At 44.6% G+C, this 17998-nt stretch overlaps 1 protein-coding gene across 2 annotated transcripts in view; it reads left to right on the forward strand.

Moving 5' to 3' along the window:
- The window catches only part of Adam12 (ADAM metallopeptidase domain 12), a 332872-nt gene that overhangs the window by 218455 nt on the left and 96419 nt on the right, over positions 1-17998 (forward strand). The window lies entirely within an intron of this gene.

Genomic DNA, 17998 nt, shown 5'->3' on the forward strand with positions numbered 1-17998 from the left:
CTTTGGCTCACGTAGGGCCAGTTCTTTTCTTTCACTGCTGTGTAGAATTCCATTTGACCAGCACATCGCATTTGATCAACTCACCCCACATCGGCGGTCATTTAGGTGGTTTCCAGTTTTTCTCAGCTGCAGACAGCACTGCTCCCTGCAGGGCCCTAGCCATCAATGCGGGAGAGAAGAATGTGATGGGGAGGGGGACTGGGCACTCTCACCCTTACCAAACACCAAGCATCAAAGGGATGCTTTGATTTCCACTCTGGTCCACAAAGAATGGGAGTTTCATTTCCTCCCATCCTCCCCAATGTTTGCTGTATCTGAGTATTTTTTATGTATTTCCCACTGGAATTAAGTGTTTACTATTGGAATCTACCACTGGAATATTTGCGTATATATACTCAAAGCTGTTTCTCTCCCCCTTCACCCCACTGCAGTACCACACAGGTGAAAATGGCAACAAACTGAGTTGTACGCCTCCCACCTCCTGCTCCGTGAACATGTAATCAGGGACCAGGGCATGTCTGACTGTTTTAATAACAGAAGCACACCATGCACAAAGTCAGCTTGATTTTGTCACCTAATCTCATCTGTCTCTCCAAACTCACACACATTTCTGCATGTATTCATTGCTTTTAAAATCATTTCTGATAAACCATTTACATAACACTATTGGACTGTAACATCTGAGAGATGAAAAAGGTGCCATGTTTGAATTTGTTTCACCCCGATTGGTCATTCATTCAGCAAACCTCCCTGGAGCATTTCCCCATGCCAACTCTGTTCTAGGTCCTGGAGATACGGAAGAGAACAAAACATGTTCCTCAGGTCAGGGAGTACATCCCAGGAGGGAGCAATGAACAGAGTTAAGTGTGTGATGTGAAGGACCGTAGAGAGAGACAAACCAAGACAGGGGACAGGAAAGGCACAAAGTGGCAGGAAGATTTGGAAGCAGGCAAGCTGAGCCCCAGCCATGAGCAGGAAGCACATTCCTGGCAGAGAAAGAGCGTATGCAAAGCCTCTGAGGCAGAGCAGCAAGGTGGCAGGTGTGGGCAGAGAGGAAGGAAGGGAGGCAGTGGAAGAAGAAGGCAGAGGGAGGCAGAAAGGCAAGATTACATGGTGCCTTGGGGGAGGCCAGGTGTCCTGTGGCACCTGACTACAATGGGTGCCCCGGGAGCTTTGAGCAGAGCTGGCATGACCTGACTTAAGGTTTCCACAGGACCACTGTAGCTGCCAGGTGAGATAGGCTGGGGAGACACAGAAGCAAGAGCTCAGCAAAGCACCTTTGGAACAATACTGCCAAGAGATGGTGGGACCTGGTCAGAGGTGGCAGCTCAATGCTAACGCCTCTAGCTTTTGCTGGTGACCTGGGTGTGAGCCTCACTTCCCCAAGGTAGTGTGGGCATGGTTCTTTGAAGGCATCACCTTCCTGCTGCAGATGTAATTTTGAAGAAGATACAGGGAATCTCTTAGTAGGCAGGGTCTCTAATGCACACTTAGGCCCAGTATGCATGGTGGCTGCTCAGAGGAGAGGCGTCTGGAAGTGACCCTCCAGCAAAGAAACCAGCTGGTCATTCCATAGGAGTGAGGAACACGAGGGAGGACATTAAACAACAAGGTATTCGCTCGGAAGACTGCAGGGAGGTGGTGTCCACAGGGGTCCATAGGTTCCAGTTGGGGAACATTTGGTGGGGGAGAGAGAGAGAGAGAGAGCTATGGGTGGGGCAGGATTTGAGGCTGGACTGTGAATCCCAAGAGCACAGTGGGAAAGTCCAGTGCGAAGGCTGTGAGGATAGGTTAAGTTAGAAGATGAAGATTTGTTGGGAAGAAGGGCACAGTTTTCATGGAAGACTAGGGCTCATGAGGCTTGGACTCCTGGAGAAGACAGAGCTAGGATGGGATGAGGTCAGACCTGGTGACTTCTGGGGTGAAGGTGAGTGACCAGTGGAGGTTGAGATCACCAGATGGAGCACAGTAGCCAGGCACTGGACTAGCCTTGTGACAGGAGGTAAGTCACCCTTTCTGACTTCAGTTTCCTGAGTTTAACATGGAGATGGAATCTCTGACTGAGATGGTCGATTTGAAAGCAAACACAGTGACCTATAGGGAAGCACAGCCCAGGCCTGCCCCTGGTGAGCAGCTGAGATAGCCTCACAACCTCTGATTCTGGACAAGACAAGTTGGGGAGGAGGGTGGGCTTACAGCATCCCTGGACCAACTCTGTCTCTCATATATTTGTGGAAAAGGAAAACCACACTGCATTGTTGCCTCTCTGGGGCCTGAAAGATGGATCAGTTTGTTCAAAGTCCAGTTATTAAAGGCTGAGTAATTGTGTCCTCCCATTTAATGTTAAAGTCATTGTGTACAAAGAAGAGAAAAGCCAATTCCAGCTGGCATAAAGAAAAGCAAAGTAACATGAAGGTGGACTCATGCTACTAAGAAGTCCAGGTGGCTTCAGGTGTGGCTGGATCCAGAGTCCCAGCTAATGATTCAGCGTCCATTTTTTTCCCCAGTCTCTAGCCCCCACATTCGTTGGCTAAGACACTATCTTAGATTGGATTACCATGCAAAATACCACAGATGGTGCAGCCTAAACAATAGAAATGTGTCTCTCACCTTCAGTCTAAAACCTGCCATCAAGACGGGTTTCTTTCCTAGGCCTCTTCTGTTGGCTTAAGGTGGTTACCATCTTGCTGTGAGCTCACATGACCTCTTCTTGTGTGCACTGAGAGAGGAATCTGAAGGCTTTTCCTCCATAATCCCTTCCTGGGACTCCTCCCTCATGACTTCATCTAAACCTTCTCACCTCCCAAAACCCACGCCTCCTAACACTTTCACATAATGAAGTGCATGGGACAAACATTCAGTCTTATAACAGGCACTGTTTACTTTATTTTACTTTATTTTATCTTGGTGACCAACGGGCTGCCAGTAGCACCAGGCTTTTACATCCACAGAAAGCAAGTGCAAGAGTGAAACTGAGCAAAGAGACCCAAGAGTGCACCTTACCGGCCCGTCCCCAAAACAGCCGGTGGCAGAGGGGTAGGATGCTCGGCTAATAGGTGTCCACCCCTCCCAGAGCTGTACTTCTGTCCCTCTCTTCCCACACGCTGCCCCCGAGAGAGGCACAGGTAACCTCTGCACACCGAGGTCACCCTCTAATGCAGCAGTGTCTGAGTCTTAGCGCCCACTTCCCATCCTCACAGATCCCAGAGGAACATTGTAAAACTCTTGCAGCTGGTACTTCATGACATCAAACGAGTAAGTGCTGTTTGTCTGGTGCCACCACAAGAGAGTGGGAAGAGTGGCAGGGAGCACTGTGTGGCCTAAGGCCCGCCTGCTATGTGGGCCCAGGGGTTTGCACTCCCAGATCCTTGTGCTGCTGCTGTTGCAAGAGCAGAAGACCAGGTATCAAGAGAGAAAATCTGGAGCCACGCCATCAACTCTACATCTTGCAAGTAGGAGAATCAACGTGGGAGATAGGGACAATTGCATTCAATCCCCAGCTTCCTGACAGAAGAATCAATTAGGGCTGGAAATGAAGAAAAAATAAATTTACCTCTAGGAGTACCAGCCTGGTAGGTGTTAAGAAAGTAGGGATGCAGACTCTGTTGAGTGAGGCATGCTCTGACAGCACATGACGATCCATGGAGGTAAGGGCACCTCAGTGAGACTCAAGGACACCACCAGGAACCAACAGACTCCAGTGTCCTACAGAAAAGCAGAGAGGCGACATCCCGCACTGCTGCAGAAAGGCTTGATCAAGATGGTGGGCAAGAAAACACATCCCGGAGTGGGCGAGAAGGGAGGGAATAAGCAAGTCACTGTCATTGGAAGGTGAAGGGAAAATGATAGGGGGCAGTGAAAGAGGACAGTGGGAAAGGGGACTAAAAGAAATGGTTTCCGTGGAGGGAATGAGGGCCATGTGGAAAAGAGGCCACACAAACGAGGTCAACTGTAGAGCTTACTGGTACTTTGAAGCAACTTCAACTCCAATGTAAAACTCCAGCTCTGAGTTAGCTTTGTCTCACACGGCGTGACTCCTCGGGATGCTCAGCCTGGTCAGCATGGCTCGGTGTGGTGTTCATGGTCCCTCATTGGGCCTCTCCACTTCTGCCTTTCACCCCTGCTGGCCAGTGAGCCCAGCCTGGCCTTAGCAGCCGGGGCTCCCTCTGCCACACCACAGTGCACAGAGAGCAACCCGTCATGGTGATAGGGAGAGAAGCCAGCTTCTGGCCTACAGGAACTCACCTTGGAATGGGACCGATACCCGGTCCCATATGCCCCCACAGGGCCTCAGAGCAGCCGTGTGCCCAACTTGAATTCAGATTCGATTCATAAACACCACATTCCCTCCCCATGCTGCTCGCTGGTGACAGCCTGAGCTCCTTTGTGGCAATGGTTGTCTCTCACTCTTTTTCCTTATTCTCCTGCCCCATCCTCCAGCTCCCACTCAGATCTCTGGCAAGAGGAGTCTTTGGGCTCCTACTTTCTCAGTGAGCCCCGAACTTTCCCTTCACCAGCAGACACAGGTTTAGAATTAGCCTGAGTCTCTCAAGGACCCATCAGGACTTTGACAGACCTGAACTGGCTCTCACTTACCAGGTGAGGAAACTGCATATCCACACACTCACGCACACTCACCCATGGGGTCAATGCTAACTGGCCTATGTCAGACTGTCTTTTTTTCTCTGTGCTCCCATGAGGGCAGGCCAGGTGTCATTGTCACAGTTTTACAGAGCAGTTCGCAGGCTTGGCATCCTGAGGGCCTGCTCTCTGTGCTATAGTCGGTGCTTCTTGTCATTATCCTCCAAATGCCCCCAGCACATCTGTCACACAGGCTTCGCTTTTAAAGCACCCTGCGCCTCATCCCTGGATGCAACAGATGTCTTCCCAGGTCACTACCAACTGTCCCCAGCTGCCATCTCAGAGGAGAGGGAGAGGCCACTCCCACATCTGCACTGAGCTCCTGTGTGTTTGCCTGGGATGCTCACAGAGGCCATAGGCAGGAACTGTGCTCCTCGGTCCACAGGGAGAAGCAGTGCTGGACATGTCTTCCCCACAGTCCCTTAGCAACAATGGGCAAAGCGCCACCCAAGTCTGGCCGACTCCCAGTTCCACGCTTGCTCCTCTTGCACAGTGTGTATCCAGCATTCTTCTTCGGCTCCACCATCCTCCTCCCTGGAATCTGCTCTGTTCCTGCCACACTGTTTTCTAGCTGTGCTCAGGGCATACCGCACACGTGCATCTTGCTGACTGCATTCTTGCTGTCCCTCTGCCTGGGCCACATTTCTCTCCCACCTGCCCTTTGGCTTTGGAAGAGTCCACTGACCCATGAACACCCAAATTAAGCCGGGTACAGTGGCTCATGCTACACAGGTGGGATCAGGAGGACCAAAGCCAGCGCAGGGAAAAGGTCAAGAGACCCCATCTTGACTAATAAAAAGCTTGGTGTGGTTTTTCACACCTGTCATCCCAGCTACAGGGAAGTGTAATAGGAAGATCAGGACCCAGGCCAGGGGGCGGGGTAGCTTAAACTCAAGAACCTATTCTGATAATAACTGAAGCAAAAAGGACTAGAGGCATGGCTCAAGTGGTAGAGTGCCTGCCTAGCAAGCACAAGGCCCTAAGTTAAAACCCCAATACCACCAAAAAAAAAAGGCCCAAATTAAATGCTGCCTCCTCTGTGAAGCCTCTTGAGCCTCCTCTTTGCCATCTGACTCAACAGGACCCATCATGGTATACCATGAATATTTGGCTACATCCTGCCTTAAGGCACCTGTTCCTCCTTGTTCCGCCTCCACCTACCCTGCAGTAATAGCTTCAGGGTAAGGAACATTTCTGACACTTCCCTTCTATCCCTTACTGCAAACTGGAGCCTCAGATGAAAGAAACAGTACACAATGCGCTTAGAAATTCAACTATATAAAAATATCAAAGGCTGGGGTGCAGCTCAGTGGTAGAGCCCTTGCCTGTCGTGTGCAAGGCCCTGGGTTCCATCTCTAACGCTGCAAAAATAAAAACATCGAGATGCGAGGCTATTCATGCCTGAATGAGCCCACACATTATTGTCTTCTTTGAAGGTTCTTGATGTTAATTGTGTAATATGACATTGACTGCACCAAGTCTTAAACGGTTGAAAACAAATGCAACACAAAATGCAGGAGTAGCTCTTGCCCCCATACTATTTAAAAATAGTCATTAATTTATTTTTCAAAGGGTAGGATTGATCAGTATTGTGGTCCATGGGATCTGGTGTAACCACTATAATGAAAACAATAATTTGCAATTTAGTCATCAGGGCAAACGCAGCCATCGTAAAATAAATGCTGTTAGGGAGTCAGTATTACTATTTATAATTTAACAAATGAAATGGATTGACACATTTAAAGAAACCCACCCAAAATTCTCAGCTGAGAAACTAGAAGAAGAAAAAGACTTGTAGGAAGAAAACAGGACAGGGGGAGATAGGAGCTGTGGGATGAGCTGCAACCTCCTGCAGGGTCAGGCCATCGTCCTAGGGAGCCACATGGTCACTGTCCTCCCCAGCCCCTTACAGCTTGACTCTCAAGCTCTGACCTAGATAGATTGGGGGTTTTTTTTCCCACATTCTTAGCTCAGCCTAAATTGCTGACATGGGCTACAGCCCTAGCGAATCAGGCCTATAGAGGAGGCCGTTGTCACCTCCCTGTGTGCCGATGGCAAGTTCTAGCAAGGCAGGATCCAGAGTCCCCACACTGTGCTGCATTAGAAATGATCTGTACAGACACTCATGAGTAGCGTGCTCCATCCATATGCTCAGGTAGCAGTAAACCTCCATCCTGGTCAGGCCAAATTTTCAAAACTTGATTTCACATCAAGGAAGCCATCAGCAAAGAATGGAAGCCAAAGCAATCTGTCCCTAACTTTGCCCCTATGCATGTCTGTTCCCCCAGCCTCTGTCCAACTAGGCTCCCTGAATCTCCTCCAACCCTCAGTCACGTGTCTCTGTACTTCTGTCTTCCTGTCTTCCTCCTGTGGACATGTTGGGAGCCTGGGTGAACATCAGTGGTGGCGTGATGGGGTCTCTGGGCTGTCTCCAAGGCTGCACTATTCTCCCCCTCAGAGGACCCCACAGGGTCCACTCACACACCCTCCTCTGGGCAAGTCTGCACACTGGCTCCCACCACCCTCTCTTCCATTTATGGTCACATTCCCAGGTCCTAAACTTGACCCCTAGGAAGCTTTGGGTAACCCTACCCATCTTGGCCCTGTGTGCTCTCCCCCACAGCACACAACCATCGAACCCCTCTTCTTTATCATTCCACCTTCTCCAACCCTCGTCCTGAGATTTCCAGCTTGTCCTCACTGTGCCTCATTCCTTCCTGCTCCCTTATAACCCTCACCACATCCCAGAAGGTTCTGCTTCAAAACCACGGTTTGGTTGTATTGTAAGTCCTGTGCCCATTGCACTCAAAGGCACCATGAATCCCTGTGGCCCACACATCAGAGCCTCGCTCGTTCACCAATATTCCCACAAACATGTATTGATCACCTACTCACCGATTGACTCACTGATCAGTTGGATCATGACAAGTCCCAATGCTGAGCAAACCATAAAATAAATAAATAAATAAAAATAAAACAAGGAAAGTACTCTGTGGGTGTGTAAAAGAGCCAGGCATTATCTAAAAACAACAAGGAGAAACTGCAAAGTGCCCTACCTACCAGGGAGTCCTAACAGAAGGGTTGTCTACCCTGGACCCCCAAGGTAATGCATCAGCCTGGAACAGTGTTCTGATAGAAGCCTGCCCCAGGAGTATCTAAGGCTTTGGGTAGGAACACCTGGTCCTGAAGCTGCTTGCTTCCAGCTAATCATAGGTGCAATATGAGGAGCAGGTAGGTTGACGGGCATGAGGAAAGGCTCAGGGCAGAGGGCAGGGCAGGCAGGGTCAGAGTCCCGGGAACTGGAAATTTGTAAGAGGCAGTGCTTCAGTGTGCACGAACAGTATGTGGAACAATGGGCCAGAGACCATGGGCAGTGAGAGGTCTGATGACTAAGTGGTAGCAGCAGTGAGTGGAACCAGGAGAACCTGGCATCCTGTGTCATGTCTTCCTGTCCCACCCTCCTCTGTGGCTCCTGATGTCCATCTGCAATGCCCAACCCTCTTCCACTAGTCTTCCTCTATCTTGGAGTGCACCCTGACCTTCCTTCCACCTGCCCTGTTGCTCACACAAGGCCACTCAACTAGACTCCATGCTCCTCACCTCTTCAGGTCTTCCCTGCCCTTCAAAACTTCATTCAAGACCCATGTTCTATGTAGTGCTATTTATCAAGCCCTACCCCATTGCACTGAGCTGACCATCCTGCCTGTGGGCAGCTCTGAACTCCTCCATACTTGGCATTTGGAGTCAGCTGCACCTTCCCAAACACAAATGTGGGGTGACAGAGCACAGGGTCTTGGCCATCCAGGATGGCCAAGGGCAGCAAACAGCTTGAGGGCCAAGTTCATCTTGTCCCTGCCACTGACTGGTGGTGTAGAATCCTGTAGACTACCGACACAAACTACTACACACTGAATGACTTAAGCAACAGAAATTTACTCTCACTGTTCTGGAGACCAGAAGTCCAAGATCAGGGTGTCAGTGGAGCTGATTCCTTCCGGAAGCCTTAGGGAAAGAGTGCCTTCCACCCCTCTCTCCTAGCCACTGGTGGCCTCTGCCAACCCTTGGTGTCCCTTGACTTATAGACGTGTCACTAGAGTTTCTGTCTCTGCCTTCACTTGACCTTCTTCCCTTAAGTGTCTCCTCTTCTGTCTCTTGTAAGATTGTGTCACTAAATTTAGAGTCCACCCTAATCCAGAATGATCTCATTTTAAGATACTGAATTTAATGATGTCTGCAAAGACCCTTTCCTTAAATAAGGTCCCATTCAGAGATACTGGGGACTGACTTGTAAACATATCTTCGGGGAAACACTATCCAGCCCCTACAGTGACCTTAGGCTCTCAACATTGTTTCTTCATTTGTAAAATGGGCCTGTGTCATCTGATTTACAGGATTACTGTAAATATTAGGAAAAAATAATTCATTCCACAGCCTGGCTCAGGGAGGTGGGGGCGCCGGGGGGTGTGGCGGGGTGGGGGGGAGTAACTGCTAATGGGTACAAACTCTCTTGGGGGTGATGAAAATGTTCTGAAATTAGGTAGGGGTGACATTTGCCCAACTCAGTATTCTAAAAAACATTGAATTGCATGCTTTGAAAAGGTAAACTTAATGATATCCAAATTATTTCTCAATGAAGAATATTTCTCAGTGAAGAATCTGAAAGGTCTCAGGGGAAACCGGTCACAGATCTGTTCTTCTTACTCATGTGACAGTAGGGGCTGAGAAGCTCTTGTTTGAAATGCCTGGGACCAAAAGTGTCTCGGAATTGCATGCATTAGGATTTGTGATATTTGGATTAGGACTGCTCAGCCAGTAACAACTATCCTTAAAATCCTTCACGATACTTTGGCCTTTCATTTCTTTTTTCATACAGCCATCCCCGGTTACCTCAGGCAGGATGTCTACCCCAGTTTCCGGCACACAATGGGGACAATGAGTATTTGTTCTGCTTGTACGTGAAGAGCTCACATGGAAACGACTTTCTGAAAACAAGCCTGATGGTGATCAGGCACTGGCTAACACTGCTCCCTCACGGTTTACCAAACACATATAAGGCAGGATATTACTTTCACCCATGAGCTCCTCCAAAAAAACCTCTGAAATTAAATTTCATGCCAACCGTATTTCTGACTTGTGATTGGCAGCATGCTATTGAGAACAAAAGTCCTTTTCTAGGAAATGCAATTAGCAGTTGAACATGAACTAGCCAGGATAATTTGTATTTTCGAATCATTATTTCATTACAGGTAGTGCCTAAATTCACAGGCCACTTTCCTGCTTGCCTCTCAGTAGCAAGAAAATCATAATACAAGCAACATTAAGCTGCATATTGCTGAATCCACCATTGCTTCTGTGATTAAAAACTGAATTTTCAGAAGGACAAAAACTTATCTTGAGGGAACATAGGCCTCCTGGGTTTCTACATTGAAACCTAACAAAGTCACTTTATTATTTTTATTCATTTATTCATATGCACATACATTGTTTGGGCCATTTCTCCCCCCTGACCCTGTCTCCTCTCTTTCCCTCCCACCCACCTCACTTTCAGGCAGAACCTGTTCTGCCCTTTTCTCCGATTTTGTTGAAGAGTAGACATAGTGATAATAAGAAAGACAGTGTTTTTGCTAGTTGAGATAAGGATAGCTACACAGAGAGAGTCCTAGCATTGCTTCCATGCACAAGTGTGTTAAAACTCAAATTGGTTCTTCTCTACCAGACCTCTTCACTTCTTCCCGGTCACCTTCCCATAGTGACCTGTTATTTTAAGGTTATTGTACTAGCATCTCTGCAGTGGGGACATCAGACATTTTCAAGTTTTGGGTTTCCTACCTATCCCCATTCCTCCTGTACATGTTCTCCCCTTAGCGTGTGACCCAAGTCCAACAACATTGCTGCATTTGCCCTACATCTAAAGTCCGCATATGAGGGAGAACATATGATTTTTGGTCTTCTGAGCCTGGCTAACCTTGCTCAGAATGGTGTTCTCCAGTTCTATCCATTTAGTTGAGAATGATAGGATTTCATTCTTCTTCATGGCTGCATAAAATTCCATTGTGTATAGATACCACATTTTCTTAATCCACTCCTCAGTGGTGGGGCATCTTGGCTGTTTCCATAACTTGGCTATTGTGAATAGTGCCGCAATAAACATGAGTGTGCAGGTGCCTCTGGAGTAACCTGTGTCACAGTCTTTTGGGTATATCCCCAAGAGTGGGATTGCTGGATCATATGGCAGATCTATGTTTAGACTTTTAAGAAGCTTCCAAATTTTTTTTTCCAGAGTGGTTGCATGAGCTTGCATTCTCTCCAGCAGTGTAAGAGGGCTCCTTTTTCCCCACATCCTCGCCAACACCTGTTGTTGGTGGTGTTTCTAATGATGGCTATTCTGACAGGGGTGAGGTGGAATCTTAGTGTGGTTTTGATTTGCATTTCCTTTATGGCTAGAGATGGTGAGCATTTTTTCATGTGTTTTTTGGCCATTTGAATTTCTTCTTTAGAGAAAGTTCTGTTTAGTTCAGTTGCTCATTTCTTCATTGGTTCATTGATTTTGGGAGAGTTTAGTTTTTTGAGTTCTCTGTGGATTCTGGTTATCAGTCCTTTGTCTGATGTACAGCTGGCAAATATTTTCTCCCACTCTATGGATGGTCTCTTTGGTTTAGAGGCCATTTTTTTTTTTGTTGTGCAGAGGCTTTTTAATTTTTTGTAGTCCCATTTGTCCAGCCTTTCTCGTTGCTGAGCTGCTGGGGTTCTATTGAAGAAGTACACCAATAGAACTTGCTTCCGGAGTACTCCCTGCTCTTTCCTGTACGAACTTCAGAATTTCAGGTCTGATATTAAGGTCCTTGTTCCATTTTGAGTTGATACTAGTACAAGGTGATAGACATGGATCTAGTTTCCGTTTCTTGCAGATGGATAACCACTTTTCCCAGCAACAATTGTTGAAGAGGCTGCCTTTTCTCCATCGTGTGTTTTTGGCACCTTTGTCAAAAATAAGGTGGGCATAGCTATGAGGATTCATATCTGTGTCCTCTATTCTGTTCCACTGGTCTTCATGTCTGTTTTTGTGCCAGTACCATGCTGTTTTTATTGCTATTGCTTTGTAATAGAGTTTGAAGTCGGGTATCGTGATACCTCCTGCATTACTCTTTTTGCTGAGTATTGCCTTGGCTATTCGTGGTCTCTTGCATTTCCAAATGAATTTTAGGGTAGATTTTTCAATCTCTTTAATGAATGTCATTGGAATTTTGATGGGAATTGCGTTAAACATGTAGATTACTTTTGGGAGTATAGACATTTTTACTATGTTGATTCTACCAATCCATGAGCATGGGAGATCTCTCCACTTTCTATAGTCTTCCTCAATCTCTTTCTTCAGGGGTTTGTAGTTCTCCTTATAGAGGTCGTTCACATCCTTTGTTAAGTTTACTCCTAGGTATTTGATTTTTTTGAAGCTGTTATAAATGGAACTGTTTCCATATATTCTTTCTCGATTTGTTCATTATTGGTGTATAGAAAAGCTAATGATTTTTGTAAGTTGATTTTGTATTCTGCCACCTTGCTGAAGCTGTTTATGGTATCTAGGAGTTTTTGAGTAGAGTTTTCTGGGTCTTTGAGATATAGGATCATGTCATCTGCAAATAGGGATATTTTGACAGTTTCTTTACCTATTTGTATTCCTTTTATTCCTTCTTCTTGCCTAATTGCTCTGGCTAGGAATTCCAGTACTATGTTGAATAGGAGTGGAGATAGTGGGCATCCTTGTCTCGTTCCTGATTTTAGAGGGAATGGTTTCAGTTTTTCTCCATTAAGTATAATGCTGGCTGTAGGTTTGTCATATATAGCTTTTATAATGCTGAGGTACTTTCCTTCTATTCCTAGTTTTCTTAGAGCTTTTATCATGAAATGGTGTTGGATCTTATCAAAGGCTTTTTCTGCATCTATTGAGATGATCAAGTGGTTTTTGTCTTTGCTTCTGTTAATGTGGTTTATTACGTTTATTGATTTTCGTATGTTGAACCACCCCTGCATCCCTGGGATGAAGCCTACTTGTTTGTGGTGAATAATCTTTTTGATGTGTTGTTGAATTCAGTTTGCCATTATTTTATTGAGGATTTTTGCGTCAATGTTCATTAAGGAGATTGGCCTATAGTTTTCCTTTTTTGAGGGGTCTTTGCCTGGTTTTAGGATAAGTATAATACTGGCTTCATAAAATGAATTAGGCAGTTTTCCTCCCCTTTCTATTTCGTGGAAAAGTTTAAGGAGAGTTGGTATTTGTTCTTCTTTAAAGGTCTGATAGAATTCAGCAGAGAATCCATCAGGTCCTGGACTTTTCTTTTTTGAGAGACTCTTAATTGCTGCTTCAATTTCGTTTTGTGTTATAGATCTATTCATGTGATTAATGTCCTCTTGGTTCAATTTTGGATGGTCATTGTATCTAGAAATTTATCTATTTCTTCAAGATTTTCAAATTTATTAGAATATAGATTCTCAAAGTAGTCTCTGATGATTTCCTGGATTTCCATGATGTTTGTTGTTATCTCCCCTTTTGCATTTCTAATTTTACTGATTTGGGTTTTTTCCGTCCTCATTTTAGTCAGGTTTGCCAGGGGTCTGTCAATCTTGTTTATTTTTTCAAAGAACCAGCTTTTTGTTTTGTTGATTCTTTGTATGTTTTTTGTTTGTTTGTTTCTATTTCATTAATTTTGGCCCTTATTTTCATTATTTCTCTCCTTCTGCTTGTTTTGGGATTTGCTTGTTCTTGTTTTTCTAGGAGTTTGAGATGTAGCATTGGGTCATTGATTTGAGATCTTTCTGTCCTTTTAATATTTGCAATCATGGCTCTAATCTTTCCTCTAGGACTGCCTTTGCTGTGTCCCATAGGTTCTAGTAGGTTGTGTTTTCATTTTCATTAGCTTCCAGGAGCCTTTTAATTTCCTCTTTTATTTCATCAATGATCATTGATCATTGAGCAATGTGTTGTTCAGCTTCCAATTGTTTGCATATTTTCTGCTGTTGTTTTTGTTGTTGAGTTCTAGTTTTAATGCATTGTGATTAGATAGAATGCATGGGATTATTTCTATTTTCTTATATTTGCTGATGCTTGCTTTGTGCCCTAAGAGATAATCAATTTTGGAGATGGTTCCATGGGCTGCTGAGAAGAATGTATATTGTGCAGAAGTTGGATGAAATATTCTGTGGACATCAGCTAGGTCCTTTTGATCTATGGTATGATTTAGTTCTAGAATTTCTCTATTGATTTTTTGTTTGGATGACCTATCTATTCATGATGGGGGTATTAAAATCTCCCACTACCACTGTGTTGGAGTCTATACATGATTTTAGGTCCTTCAGAATATGTTTGATGAAATTGTGTACACTGACGTTGGGTGCATATAGGTTGATAATTGTTATTTCCTTTTGGTGTATTTCACCTTTTATTAGTATGGAGCGTCCTTCTTTATCTCATTTGATCAATGTAAGTTTAAAGTCTATTTTGTCTGAGATAAGTATTGCTACTCCTGCCTGTTTTCAGGTGCGGGGGGCACTGGCTTGGTAAATCTTCCAGCCTTTCATCCTAAGCCAGTGTTTATTTCTGTTAATAAGATGGGTCTCCTGTAAACAACAGATTGTTGGATCTTCCTTTTTAATCTAGTTTGCCAAACAGTGTCTTTTGATGGGGGAGTTGACATTCAGTGTTTAGTTGACATTTAGTTGTTTTTGTCACTAAGAGTTTGATTGTGTGCAGCTGAATCAATGTTACTCTCTGATTCCTTGCCTTTTCTTCTCCTGTGGTTTGGTACTGCTGTTCTCTCATGGTTTGGTTTGCTTTCATTTTCTGTGTGCAGAATTCCTTGAAGAATCTTTTGTAGTGGTGGCTTGGTGGTCATATATTGTTTTAGTTTCTGCTTATCGCGGAAGACTTTTATTGCTTCATCTATTTTGAATGATAGTTTTGCAAGATAGAGTATCCTGGGGTTGAAGTTATTTTCATTCAGTGCCTGGATTACCTCACTCCATGCCCTTCTTGCTTTTAAGGTTTCCGTTGAGAAATCTGCTGTGATTTTAATGGGTTTACCTTTGTATGTTATTTGTTTTTTCTCTCTTATAGCCTTCAATATTCCTTCTCTATTCTCTGTTCTTGTTGTTTTCATGATAATATGTCCTGAGGTAGTTCTCTTTTGGTCAAGTCTATTTGGTGTCCTGGAGGCTTCCTGTACCTGAATGGGCATAGCTTTCTCTAGGTTTGGGAAATTTTCTGTTATTATTTTGTTGAATAAATTATGAATCCCTTTTTCTTGCACCTCTTCTCCTTCTTCAATGCCCATGATTCTCAGGTTTGGTCTTTTGATGGAGTCGGTGAGTTCTTGCATATTCCTTTCACAGGTCTTGAGTTGTTTGAGTAATAGCGCTTCAGTTTTTCCTTTAATTACCATTTCATCTTCAAGTTCTGAGATTCTGTCTTCTACTTGTTCACAAAGTCACTTTAAAATCTGACAGAATCCTCTTCATTTCTTTTGTGAAAAGCAACAGAACTTTCCATTATAACAGAAGGCTGTCGGTTTTCACAGCAGCTGCTCGTTTCTCTGCCCCTGTCTTTTATACTTCAGCTTAATCACTCCTGTCCCTGTTCTGGTCACTTGGTCCTTCTCATAACAGTGCTGGGGTAGGAAGGTAAAAGTGGGATTGAGAAACCCAAGCCTCAGACACATAGGTCTTAGTTGAGTCCCCAGCTCTGCCTGGAGCCACCTGGCACCTGGTACAGTAGGGGAACAGCTGCAGTTTTAGATCCGTGAGGACCAGTAGAGCAATAGGTGTAAAGACACAGCCAAGAACTGTAGGAGGAATACCATCAGGGATGGCCTTCTTGCCCCTGATGTCCTCAGCCTCCCATAATGGCTGATCCAGTGTCCACCCCCCTTGTCCCTCCAGAGAGGGTATCCACAGCCTCCATCTTTCCCAAACACTAGAGAGTCCCTTCTGATCTTCCTTCCTTCCTCTACCAAAAGAAAAAGAACCTCAAGCTCAAAGTCTGCTGGATTTAAATGCTATACTCAGATTCTTCCAACTTTAAGTTTTCAGCCGAATATCTATGACATTCAACTTAAAACAAATTACATCTCCTTATCTAACTTGGGGCCAGGAGGGCTGTGAGAACATCAAATTTTTACATCTTGGAAACCCTGAGTCCTTGAGTTTTGTGTCCACTGTTGTTTCCAGCAATCTTTAGAACTAAATGATTAATTATACTCAAGATAGTCCAAAGCAATTATTCAATTATGCTGTACATAGGCTGCCAATTGTGTGGTGCAAAGGGAAGGCCTTCACCCCCGTTTTTCAACATCTGGCCTTTGGATGACTCAAAAGATAAAAGGAGATGCAAGAACATTTTTATGACCAAGTAACAATTTTCTAGAAATTTTTCACTAAGTAGAAAAACTTTTTCAGCAGTTTCTCATGATTAGAGCATGGTGACATCTTTTACTATAGGTTGCCAGCATATTTAAATCAATGCAATATAAAAAAGGGTTGCAATGGAAAATGAATTGTTGGTACCATTTTCTTTTTAGGGTAGGAAATTCCATTTTCTAACAAATCTATATTTACCCCCCTCAGTGTTTTCACTTCTCCTGTCTTCCTTGCCTGTGTTTTAAAGTTCTCTTTCTTAAAAATTAGGCTTCTCAAAGTCAACATTAACAAACATCCTCATCACCCATTCTAAGTGTAGAAATGTCAATTTTATTTCATAAAGAACAGCTCAAGGAAAGGCACAAGCCACAGCACAGAGTGCATGACAGAGTCAAGCCTAAATGATTGACTTAGAGATACTTGAGTTGCTTACTTGGAGGGAAAGAGAATAGCTACATACAGTGACTTTTAATCAATCTGTGGAATTTAAAAAGAGTCAGCAATTCTTTGGTTACTCCAAACCATATTGGGTCCCCATTCATTGAAGAGTTAAGAGCTCTGATCCTTGGTAATGTACAGCATAGCTGGCTGCTGATGTCTCACTGCTCCCTGTCTGGGTGCTGTCCTTGTCATCAGAGTACAAGCATCCCAAACGTGTTCATTCTCTTTCTTCTGCCTACAATACCTCCCCAAAAAGGATTGGTGAATGGACCAGTTGAATCAAAAGAGTTGAAAAGAGATAAGTAACTAACTGATCGATTCAAACTTCTTTCTTCCATCACATTTGAGTATACAAATTCAGTCTTTCATTCAAACTTAACAGTGGTTCAAACAGTCACCTTGTTGGTAGGCCATCAATAAGCAGAGGATGAGTGAATGACTGAACAAACAGATGAGCGGTAATGAATGACCTCAGAGCACCTTCCACAGTCCCTGCTTTGGAAACAAGCTCAGATTGTTTGAGGCAAGCTTATTTCTTCAGGGTGAAAGGTGTTCTCAAATATTAATTGTGCATCAGAACTAAGGCCCTGAATCTGGAGTCTGTGAGCCTCATCCTCAGTCCTGAATCTGCTAACATAATCTGAAAAAGAATTCTGTGGTTAATACATAATATGTGCCTGAATCATTCTGGTGGAGTCTAAGGAGGTTCCTGTCTCAAAAAGGGCTGAGTCCCTGTGGGGGGAGAGTCTGTTTACAGGGAGATGAATTGTGATGAAAATGTGGCTCTCCAGTGCAGAGGCGCCTTGCTGAGTAATAGAAGGTGCTAGATGGTGGATGTGTGTGATTCAGTTCTCTGTCAATGGACCAAACTGTCATTTCTCCCAGAAAATCTCTCTTTCGGCATCAAGAAGACGCCGAAATTTTAAATTAAAGTACTTTGTTATATCCCACATTGGGAAATAGAGAAATGAAAACCAACATTCAAGCCAATGTTCCCTATCACTTGAAGGAAGCTGATACCCTCAGGGCAACTGCTCATTTCCTTAATGGAATCAGGGCTCAGTTCTGAGCTCCACAAGGTCAGACAAAGGTCATAGTGCATGGCTGAATGCCCTCTCTGGCTCTGCAAGTTAGAGTGTTTAGGAAATTTGTTCTTTTTTTTTTTTAATCTGTGTGTTTATTCCCAAACCAAAATGGTGGTTCAAAGAGTTCTGCCTTTGTTATTGTCAATCCCAGAAGTGTGTTTATCTTATGAATGTTGTATTTCATGCTGGGGAGACACAGATGGCCTGTACTCCTATGGGTAGATGTGTTAACAAAGCAGAGGACTTCCCGAAAATTGTCAGTCTTTGCAATAACACATGAAGATCAGCCTTTCAGTAATCAAGAGAGATGCCACCATTAAACACTGACCGGGTCCTCCACTGGGCCAAAAGTTCTCACCGGATGGCATAGTCACCTTGAGAGGTAGCTACTATTGTCCCCATTGTGCAGGTGAAGAAGCCAAGGT

Source organism: Castor canadensis, chromosome 7 (genome assembly GCF_047511655.1).
Source record: "Castor canadensis chromosome 7, mCasCan1.hap1v2, whole genome shotgun sequence".
Lineage (NCBI taxonomy): Eukaryota > Metazoa > Chordata > Mammalia > Rodentia > Castoridae > Castor > Castor canadensis.